Genomic DNA, 11,516 nt, shown 5'->3' with positions numbered 1-11,516 from the left:
TTATTTAATATTAACTTCATTATGTTTTTTTAATGTGAATTCTGAGAAGCTGATTTTCTCAGCTTATTTGGAAGTGTTCAGAGTGACTGGCTAAACACTCTTCTCAGCCTCATTTTACCTTAAAGTTAATGTTTGCTCTCAAAGGTATATAGTGTGTTTCTCCTTCCTGAAGTAAGATAGCTTTAAACATAATGGCTGAATTTTGTAAATGGCATTTCAATAGAAAAAAAGAGTGCTGAGGAGAAATTTAATCATCAGAGGAGCTATGGGGACAAATCCTCTGCTGGCATAACTCCATCAGTTATTTCACTGGAGCTGCACCAGCAGCGAATTGGCCCATGCTATTTAAGAGCAGGAAAGCAGAGAAGTTCATTTAGAGGAGCATGCATTGCATTTACAGAGCTCCACTTGGCACAGCTGAGACAGCTGGAGAGAACAAAGGAGGCTAAGTCACCCTTGCTGTTCCTAGAGCTGGGGGAAAGCTGAAGGCTATTCCATCACCTAAGCTAGTTTGGAGCTGCTTCTGAACGTCTCTAAATTACACCAAAGTGCCACTTGAACCTTTAGGGAACCTATACACATGCTGGAGGTCTGCTTCAGTGCATGCAAATTAGCATGTGTCAGAGCAGACTCGATAAATCTGATTAGCACTCTCCAGCAGCCTCGGCATCACATGTATTCAGTGTCTCCATGCTTCAAAATGGTGGTGGAGACACTTAAACTAAAGCTCTTCAAATGAGCTTTAGTTAACATGCTCTTGTCACCATTTTGAAATGTGGGATGCTGAATACATGTGACACTGTGGGTGCTTTAATTAGAGCAGCTCTTGGGCTGTAATTAGAGCCTCCCCCCAGCATATGTATAAAGATGTAGTATCAATAACACTCTTCAAACAATCACTCTTTTCTAGCTAACTTGTTCTTGTCCACTTCAGGGGAAACTAGGTCATAGAAACTGAACTTTGATCATGATGCTGGTGTTGAGCTAGGGATATGTAATGGCCTGAGGATGTAGCATTGTAGTGATCTCATTTATACAAGTGAAATTCCATTGACTTCAATGGAGTCGCTCTTGATTTACAGCAAAATAACCCTTAAGGTGCAGGACATGAAGACAGTCAAAATCTCCCTCCTATATATGGATATGCAAGGCTTAGCAATGGGCACTTTAGCTTGGGGATAGTTAAGTGAGCCCTCTAAAACCACAAGGTGTCATCAGATGGTGTTAACAGCAACAATGCAATGGACAGAAGACTGCACATATTGTTAAGGAATATACCAATGTAATAAACTTGTCATTACACTGACAGACATATAACCTCTCCATTTTTGACATACTAGCGATGTACAACCTAAAAGTTTGTGAGCAGATTTACAAAACAGTACAGCATCACCAAAGTTTCTACAACTTGCATCTCCCAACTAAAGCTCCAGCTCTGGAAGGAATGATGAATGCCGTTATTAACTATTTCATTAATTGTTTCTTCCACATCTTCCAAATATGCCAAGATGTCAGTGGTGTCTCTGTCCTTCTGTCACTGGACTGTGTATACAACAAAGAAAAAGGTCAGCTGGCAACTCAGTATTTTCTTAGAAAGTAATAAAGAATAGTACTTGGAAAGCAACAGGAAATTAAATTAATCAGATGAGTCTGTTGTATCCAGAGCTGAAATTTATATGATCTGCACAGACTTGCACTGCAAACATTTGTTTTATAGGTTCACCAGGAGCTTGGGCAATTATCAATAAAAAAGTGCGAGAGAAAGCACATGGGCCCTTTAAGTAATGTCATACCTGTATGGAAAACAGAGCTGCTGAGGCTACATAGAAATACTCGGAGGCACAAGACTGCTGTAAGCAGACTGGTTTACTGCAGGACATAGCTAGTGCAAAATTAAACAATAGATACAGAATTCTAGCAGCCATAGTAGGAGAGGGACAGTCAGGGATTCTGCTCACTCTCTCAACCTAGGCAGTGTCCCCACTCCAGGGCTCCCTGAGGGTTGCTGGGTATATTCCTTTACTCCAAGAATTTAGGGAGTGCTAGTGTCAGTCTATGGCTCAATTCCACATTTGTCCATAGTGCTAGGGAAAGAAGGAGTAAGAAGAAGAGGTCTTCCTATTAAATGCATGCCCATTCATATTCAGATACTGTAGTAATGGGCTTGATATTAAAAAAGCACACAGAGGAAACCAGAATTTATCTCTGAAGAAAGCAGAATTTTCCTTTGACATAAATGTAATTGCCCCTTCTAGGAGTTTTTGGCCACCATGAGATGTTACCACAAAGGTTGTAGCAGCCTGCTGATAAGCTTCTTTGGGTACTAGAAGTGGTAAGGTCAAATAGACTTCTCATCTGTCTTCAACACTACATTCATCCTTGGTTTCCAGAAAATTTTGTGATTGCACAAACCTTCTCCTCCTGATGACCTCTCTTACCAGTATCCCACCATTAGCAGATTCATCACATTGCCCTCTGCTATTCTGCAACAGCTCATCAGACCCATCACTTCCATGCCAGAGCTGTAATCTGAGTAGGGCAGCAAGCAAGGGATAGAGGAACCACCAGGAACATTTACTGAAATTATGACATTTCAGTTTGTGACTAGGTTATTGGAGACAGCTTTTTGAAAAAGGGGATAAAACATTTTTAGGGAAATGACACAGGATGTAAAGGAAATGCAAATACTCTGGAGCTGAATACTGAAACTAGAAAAGCCTTACATAACCACTCAGTCATATAACCTGTTTGATGCACATACCAGTGTACTAAGTCCCATGAAATGCATCACTTGGTACAAAGCCACCTTCAATATTTACAAAACCTGTGACAACAGGTAGTTCTCTGATTCTGCAAAGGTTGGTAAGTGGGTGCTTTATGACAATTAGGATATATGTCTTGAAAAGCCATGCAAACCAGGGGGGACTGAAAACAGGATGCAAAAAATACCTTTACCTCTAAATCACAAAATCTAACCCAGGCTGGTAGTGACAGAAGGTCATTGCCATCTGAGACGACCATGAACCCTGGACAAGCAACAATATTCTGAGACCCTGGGTGTGTTGGCCTAAAACATTACCAACTACCCAGCCAGCATCAATTTGCCCCCTTAGACCAATGCAATATAAACTGAACCCCCTCCTGTTAGCAAGGATTAGCCCTGTTCAAGGAGTGCTTGCCAGAGAGATCTTTTCGCTGGGTTTCCTCTTCAGTGCAGAGACTTTAACATTACAGTGAAGGTTGCACAAGATTTAAACCAAAGGGGCTGCCCAGTGAACACATACAACCAATCATTACCCAGGAATTTTTATTTTGTCCCATCCCTCATACTTATTTTTATGAAAGAATGAAGAGTGATGATTCCTGATCAACTGTACCACCCCATATAATAGATATTCACCAGCTTACACAATATTGCCCACCTCTTCCAACGTAAAAAAATACACAAGCTCCGGTTTCTGTCCTAAATTTGTGCTATGGGCATCTTTAATTTTCCTAAATAACTTTCCAAGCAGTTCTTCTAGAATTCACCTTCAAGCTTCAGCATAAACTGCTCAGCAAATACTCCTCACATTCCTTCTTCTTTTTGTGCAACCTTTTGTCAAATATTATAATCACAGTTTGGACAGGAGAGTTATGAGCCATTAAAACAAACAGGGCAACATTTTCTTTTCTCATATGCATCATAAATTTACTGACTGTGCTGTAGATAATGCAAAAAGAGTCAAATAATGGCCCATTGTACAAATGGCTCCAAAGCAGGCAGGTGATATGTTTCAAAAAACAGTCCTATTGTCAGGTCTTAATCTGACATTCAACTCTTCATCACACCATAACAGCTCTGAGCTGGAGTACTGATTTATCATGAACAGGAGCCACATCAAAGCCACCTGAAGTTCCTCCTACACTGCTGGTGAATAATATGTCCAGTTTAATTAGCTGCAGAGCAGATTATGCCTGTAATACACAGGACTGGATGTTCAGTTTTCATTATTATGTATGGGCACAGAGAAACGCTCAGTCCATACGCAACTGACCCCTCCTTATGAAGCAATAATGTGTTTTTTGTATCAAGCAACATGTCTATTGAAGGGTAAAGCAGAATGATCTCTCTGCAGGCTCTGGAAAAAAGCAGTACGAGGACGTAGACCTACTACCCCACAGAATTTGGCCCACAAGGCCCACAATACTCTTACTTTTCAGGAAATTTTTAAATGTTGCCAAGACTACAATGCAAAAGAAAACAACTCAAAATACAGTGTCAAATTAGTGTAATTAGACTGATGGTAATGTTTTCCATACCTTGTCTGAACCACTGATGTGAGTCCTGATGGGCTGCTGCAGTATCTTTTCCCATACTAATCCCCTCAACCTCCATCCATTAATATTTAGCTACGTAATCCACGTGCCATGTGATATAGTCATCAAAAAGTGATATTACCTGTACATAACACATACAAAGCAATATGAGAAGATACTTTTAAAAAGAAGAGAGAACCTTAAACATTAATAAGTAGAAAAATCTGTGAAATCAAAGCATTTTCCTCCTTTTTTTATAATAGCCTTTCATTCTTTTTATGATTTTGACTTTGAAAGCTCTTTCGATGGATGACAGTTGATATTGTTCTTCCATCCTGCTGCAGACAGCATTAGGGAGGGAGGGAAAAAAAAACTATTGTAGAGCTTCTCGTCTCTGCAACATGATTTTTATAATTAATATATACAACTGAGCAGAGAAAGGTACGTTATAATGAAGTGCAATTAAGAGGTGTTTGTTCCTGTCCCACACATAAGATGACTATAATTTCCCTGGCTGTTTAGAAGTCAACCATTATCATTACATTTCACACATATCTTTTCTACTTTTTTTTGCGCTCCTGATTTTGTTTATTTTCAATTAAACACCAAACAAACACGCGTTCAGAAAAGCTGATATTCAGGTAACATCATCTTTTAATTATATTGCTTAGTGAGTATTAAATCTAATGCCCTACACAAGGACAGATTCTGCTCACATGCAAATTGGTAGGCATGAATGGAGCTGCTCTGAATTTACACTAGATTTATATTTGTACAAAGGAGAACAGAATTTGCTGCTCTCCCCCACCAAGTCTTTCTGTCTGACATAAAGCCTCTGTTTTTTAATCAACTCATTTTAAAGAATAGCTCTAAGAGAATAGCGGGTTTGGTTACCAGAGGTGATCTGAGACACTGATGCTCCAATTTAATTTCTGTTGTTATTGTTATTTGTATTACTGTAATGTCAGTAGCCTCTCCAGGACCACTGTGATAGGCTTCCTAGAAATATATAACAAAGTAACCATCCCTGCCATGAATACCTTACAATCTAAATGGTAGAGAGAGATAGTTAGCCTGAAGTCAGGCAGAATCTAAATGGTAGGTATTATGTGTATACAACAGAGACAGGGAAAGCACAATAAAATAAGGCTTTGTTCAATATGGATCTCACAGCATTGTACTGTAATTATTAAACAACGTGATGGGTTTTTTCTGTTGATAACTAAACTACAGTTAGGGACTAAGCCAGCTAACATTACTGTGAATCAAACTTGACAGTTTAAGTCTCTGAATCCAACTTACCCCAAACTTTTTTTTTTGAGGAAGTTTAGAATTGAAGCTATAGTTTGGGTGTTGAATACTGGGCCTATTGTTAATGCTGTTGGACAACTAACATAACTTCCTGCTTCTTGCTTAGATTTGGAAAATCCTTAGACACAAAAAATTGGCAGGTTCTGTAATACCTGATAGTGACAAAGAAAAAAAGGCAGGTACGGCCAGCATTTACAGACTTACCCAAATCCAATGAAAAGAGTACCATCAAGTACAATGACTTTTGGATCAGGGCCATGATATTTTGCTAGATGCATTTTATAACAATAGGTAGAGATATGATATATCTCAAGACAAGTTAGTAGCGTCTCTTCTTGCCTACCTTGTGCAGCTGTTGCAGAGAAGGAAAATCATAGGTCCTTAGAGCTGAATCAATCATTTTTAATTAAATTATTTGATGAATTTATTCTCTTTGCTCCCAGGATTCCATAATTTCTTTGAAAAATTAAAATGATATTGAAACATAGATGTAAATTTCTCCCTTTCTGAGCAATTGCACTAATATAACAAATTGTTCAATTGTTTATCAGAAGTGAGAAGGCGGGGGGGAACAAATTCATTTTAAAACTGGAGGGAATATTTGTTTTACATTCTTTTGACATTGGCTTATCTCTACAAATTGTTGCTGGAATACATAAGCTTCATTTTCAGATAGATCTAAATTAATTTAGTACATCTAAAATGTCATTTATTTGACATCAGAGGAATGCCAAAGATACAGCCCACAAAGCCCTTTCTTCTGGCCTGTGGTGCTGCCTGCATGTCTCAGATCAGCTTTCTATGCTACATGCATTGGCCCTGTGGTTTGTGGAGCCAATCTGGTGAAACAGGAGCCAGTGCATGCACTACACTCAGCATACAGGTCTCATCCAGGGTATGCATGCTATAATATATGTGGCACACAGGGCCAGTCCAGGGAGTGCTCTGCCAGCCATCCATGCTAGCTCTGGAGCATAGGGCTGGTCTGTGTGCCCGATCGAACCTCTGAACCAGTCTGTGCCCAGAGGCCAGATGAGTTTTACACCCCCGCTGCATCAGTTTAAGATCACCATTAAAAAGATCTAAAAGGAAATGTAAAGTTAAATCTCATCTTTCCCCACCCCCCAAAAAACTTACCCTTTTCCCTGTTAGATTACTGATTTATCTTCATGTCTGTGCATGTTCACCCTCAATCTCTTCTCCCACCCATTTCCCCTCCATGCAGAGTTTCCAACAGGTAATCATTAGCTCCACTTGAATGAACTACAGTTGATATAAATTACAGGATCAGCTTCCACACCCTGAAGCCCTTTGAAAATTTTCCCCACAGTATCTTTCATTTCTATATTGAAATGCATCTGATTTTCCATGTAATATTTCAGCAGAATTCATCTGTTTGTTTTAATGCTGCTTTATTCAGCTATTAACTTAATAGGATGGAAAAGGCTTTCCCACTAGCCTGATATGTTAGCTTTCTAGTAACTGTTCAACAGAATATAATGTCAACTCTGCTTCCATCTGCTGCTTAGATGCTGTTTGTATTGTTTTCTTTTAATCTTTTGTTTTATACTAAAACTCATAAAAACTTGTATTGCAAAAAGTGAACCAATCCAACCAACAATCCTTCATCACGGAAGAAAAAAACCTAAGTCTGCCAAAGCACTGATCTTATCCCAGCTGCTCTGTGATAGATGTGTTAAAGTGACCGTGTAGATTTCTCACGTGCATGGTGAAAGACAGATATGGTAGGATTTCTACTTTATTAACTGATTACATATAAGGAGAATTGTGTCTTTCAACAGCTCTAGAATATTATAGATTATAATATGAATGTAGAAATAAGGAGGGAGAAAAAAATATCAGTCTCCCTTTGAATAGTGCAAGAGAAAAAAAAATAATTAGAAAAAAGATAAGCTTTCTTTTTTTTAGTCTCCCTTCTAATCTTCCCTGAAGTCCTCATTAATCTTTTCTTCATATTTATTTCATGTTTTATTGTACTGTGTATACTGTCTGCCAGTTGTTGAAAGCAAAGAAACTAAAACTGTATGTTGTCTGGAGTGGGATAAATACCAGCTGCCTAAGCTACTTGCAATCTCCATTCCTGCAAACACTTATGTACATGAGCAACTTAGAGGAAGAGTCCTGTAAAGCTGAATGGGAGTATTTATTTGAGGAAATGTTTAAATGATTGAGCCTAAAAAAGCGTCATGACCTTTAGATTCCTGAAACTTACTTATCTCTACCTGCTATCACAGCATTGCCATGATTCATTCACTTGGGATAGTTAAATAGTTATTTCATGGATTGTAAAGGAAATTTCATATTATTATGGGCAGGACATTATCCTCATTTTGGGCCATGTTGGAAAGCTTCCTAACAACCTTAGACTCTTAGGGAGCAGCTTCTTGGTCTAAACTTCTAGTTGCCTTCATACCAGATCCACCCTATTGGGAACAGACAGGACTTAATCTTTATTTTTCTATTAATTTCTCTTACTGCTCACTGAAAACCAGAGGCAAGAACCAGAGGTACTGTAAATCAGCATAGCTCTGTTCCAATTATTCCACTGTCACAAACCACATTGTTCTTATAGAAAGTATATTTTAGACACAGGTTTTATCCTTACTCAAGTATGTTACCCACATTGTGGGGTTGTAAACTTTAGTGGGATGTCTAGAAACTGCTTAAGAAATGTCAGATGATATTTCTCTCTCCCCCAGAGATAGTCTTGGAATTAAGATAGGTATTCTCTATAGATTTCCTGCCCAATCAACATATTCTGTATAAAAAAAATACATCTTGACTGCTTTGCTAGGAAAGGCTCTAAATACTCTCTGTAGCACAGCAGGAAGCTCCTTTAAAGCAGTTTAGATTGGTGGGTGGATTGAGAGGGGAGGAGACCACAATTATACCCCATTTCAATGACATGTCTGGAGCTGCAGTGACTCCAGACAAAGAAGCTGAAATGTATGAAAGTTGCCCTGTCTTCAAGACAGACCTAAAAATACCTGCCGGAGCTGCAGGTTTAAAACCGTTTTCAGGAGCAGTTCACAGAGGCTTTCCTGCTGGGAGCCAAAGGTGCCACTGAATCACTTACAACAGGCTGTCTAGAAGTACCTGGTTATCAGTGAGACTGAAGCACAAAGCCCTTCTTTATATAATGCAAAAGCATGGTCTACTTTGCACATGCAGGGAAGTAAAAATGGGTTTCCTAACTGAAGGCTCTATCCTTTGCTTATTACTTAAGCAAACTCCCACTAACTCTTGCTGTTGTGCCACACACCAATCCATTCTGGGCTATGGATCTGTACTCACACACTCCTTGCCACCAAAAAATTTATGTTGTCATACAAACTCATTTAGACTCATATTTCTTTAGCTAACCCTAGCTAAACAAAGCTAAGTATATCTCCTCCTCTCCCAGTTTTGGCTAGAGGAATGAGAGCTTCATTGAATCCTGTAAGTATACCTGTACAGTCAAAAAAGCATTTCAACCCCCTCAAGAGCATCAGACTGGTAAAGTAACTGAGGCAGGCAACTGGGGAAGCAGCCCCAGGCACTAGTTTTGTGGGGGTGTGCAAAAGCAGCTGTTGCTGCAGCAGTGGCTGATCGCACCACTGCAAATCTACATGGCAGAAGCCAGTGATGCCCCAGGTGTGGAGCTCCACTGGTACACCTCTTTATTACACCGTAGCTCAGCCAATCAGAAAAGGAGAATACCATCTGACTTAGCCTACACGACTTTCCTGGAGCTTGTTCTCAAAGCAAAACTTAATATATATCATTAACATTAGAATTACATCAAACAGACTTGGTGCACTGGGCTAGGGACAGAGGCTACACATAAATTGGTTTAAGTGGGCAGAAACTGGTTTAACCTGTAACAGTACAGAAGCTCAGTGAACATAAGCCAGTTTCAAAATGGCCCAAACTGGTTAAGATAAACCTGGTTGAATGTAATATCAGAATTAACTGATTTGTGTTAACCCAATTTATGAAACTTCTCAGACCCTTTCCTGGTTCAAGTTAAATTGCAGTCCACCACCATCCCTGCTTTTTGCAGCCCTGGGCTGGGCTGTACAGGGCTTGCACTGCCCCCTTGTTCCCTAGCTGGAGCAGTGAGGGCTGGCTGACAAAGGCGTGTGGGGTGGGGAGACAAGCCCGGCTGGGCATGCCCAGTCTACAGGGGTGGACTGCCCCCCTGACAAACCCTAGCTGAGGTCTGGGGCCAGAGAGGGGGGTTAAACACCCATTCCCCTGCTCAAATTTATGCTGGCTGTGACTGTGGACCACAAATCCCAGAGGCATGTGGAAACAGGAAGAGAAAGTGACGAGCAAGTCTGCACAGTCTTGTTGCTGTAAGTCTGGACTGTAATTCCCAGAGTCCCCATGCTCCCAGCTTCTGGCCCGAGCCTCTGCAGGCATGTGGCTGCATTTCCTGAATCAAAGGTAAATGCCTATTCACTTCTGTTTCAATTTAATCTGTGCAGTTTAGACTAACCTGCAAAGACTGTATCAATTCAGCCTCAGGCTTTTTGACTGTTTGTACCTAGCCCTGGAGAACTGGACCCACGGCAAACATCTGAATGGATGCCAAGTTAGATATACTGTAATATTTTTCATAGGCAATGACCTACCATGGAGAGTCTGAAGTCTGTCAGAAGTCAGGTAGATATGCAGCTATGTCTTCTTTACTATAGACTAAGTAAAGAAGATATGTATACAGCGCACACGCTTTTGTGAACCCATGTTCATTTAATCAGATGCTATCCTAATGTAACAGCATGGCTCCATTAAAAACTACCACATTTTTGATTAAATGTATTATTGTACTCTGTATATGTATATTTTAATTTACTTATGAATATATGAATGTAATAGTTTTAATATCAGGAACTTGGTTTCCATAAATTGACTAAAGCCAATCATACAGACAGTTATGTGAATCATCTGTAGGTTTTGTGAAAGCTGTAATTTGCAAATTAAATATTTCATGTTTTGCCTGGATGACTGAATTGAACAAACAGGTATCATCCCAAGGGGGATTCTATACATCCAGCCACTTCCGTCTTACCTTTCATGCACAAGGCAGGATATAGTTGCACTTTATAGGCTTACTAAATTTACCTCCCTCAGAACTTTCCTGTACATGGGTAAAAGTATAAATTTACCAAACCTTAAACTTTGTGGTTCAATGTCTCCATTTTGCTCTGTGCCAATTATAGAAATAAAAAGGTACCCACTTTCTCAAATGTCTGAACTTTATCAATTTTCCTATAAAAAGTATGCTAGATTTCTAATTATATCACCATATTTCATGGGAAGGCAAACATAAATTTGGGGGATCTTATTTTAAAAACAACTTTAAAAAGAAGAAATTTTGTCACACGTTTCTACTTTTTAAAAAATTATGCCTACAATACTCCAATGCTTTGCAATTTGAATTTTTGAAAATGTGGCCTTAGCAGTTTGTTTGTCTCAAGTGGATAATAAGATAACCAATGGAGTTCACATGAGCACAAATTGGTTTTTGCAGGTTTTCACAGAGCTTAAAAATACATTCCTCTGTCAAGTCCTTTCTTCAAACACCCTCTTTTCCTGCATTACTAATATGTGCAATGTCAGAGGGCCTTCCAAGTTTCAAAGTATTTCTTAAGCTTTCATTAAATCTCACAACTTTCCTGTGAGGTAAGTATCAGTTTATTATCCATCTTTAAATACTTAGATTCTATATGTAGAAAATGTATACATTTGTTCTAATTTTTCAAGTATAGAATCTAATTATCAGAGGTCTATATTGAAGTTGCCCCCCCTCCTGCTGCTACAGCAGAGACAATATTAACAGGGGAGAAGAGGAAGGAGGGGTCCCTTTGCCCGTGTCCCCTACAACTTGTTCTCCCTGCAGC

At 39.4% G+C, this 11,516-nt stretch overlaps 1 long non-coding RNA gene across 1 annotated transcript; it reads right to left on the bottom strand.

The window, feature by feature from the left end:
* Nucleotides 1–839: 839 nt before the first annotated feature.
* Nucleotides 840–4,590, bottom strand: LOC109310786. The gene is made up of 3 exons (XR_002101314.1): nt 4,303–4,590; nt 2,413–2,529; nt 840–1,542 (listed from the first exon to the last, which is right to left on the bottom strand). It is a non-coding gene; the product is annotated as an uncharacterized LOC109310786 (long non-coding RNA).
* Between the last annotated feature and the right edge of the window lie 6,926 nt (nt 4,591–11,516).

This window comes from Crocodylus porosus, unplaced genomic scaffold, assembly GCF_001723895.1.
Source record: "Crocodylus porosus isolate Cpor-Errol unplaced genomic scaffold, CroPor_comp1, whole genome shotgun sequence".
Taxonomy (NCBI): Eukaryota; Metazoa; Chordata; order Crocodylia; family Crocodylidae; genus Crocodylus; species Crocodylus porosus.
Note: the sequence above shows the minus strand (reverse complement) of the source record. Positions and strands in the feature narration are given on the sequence as shown.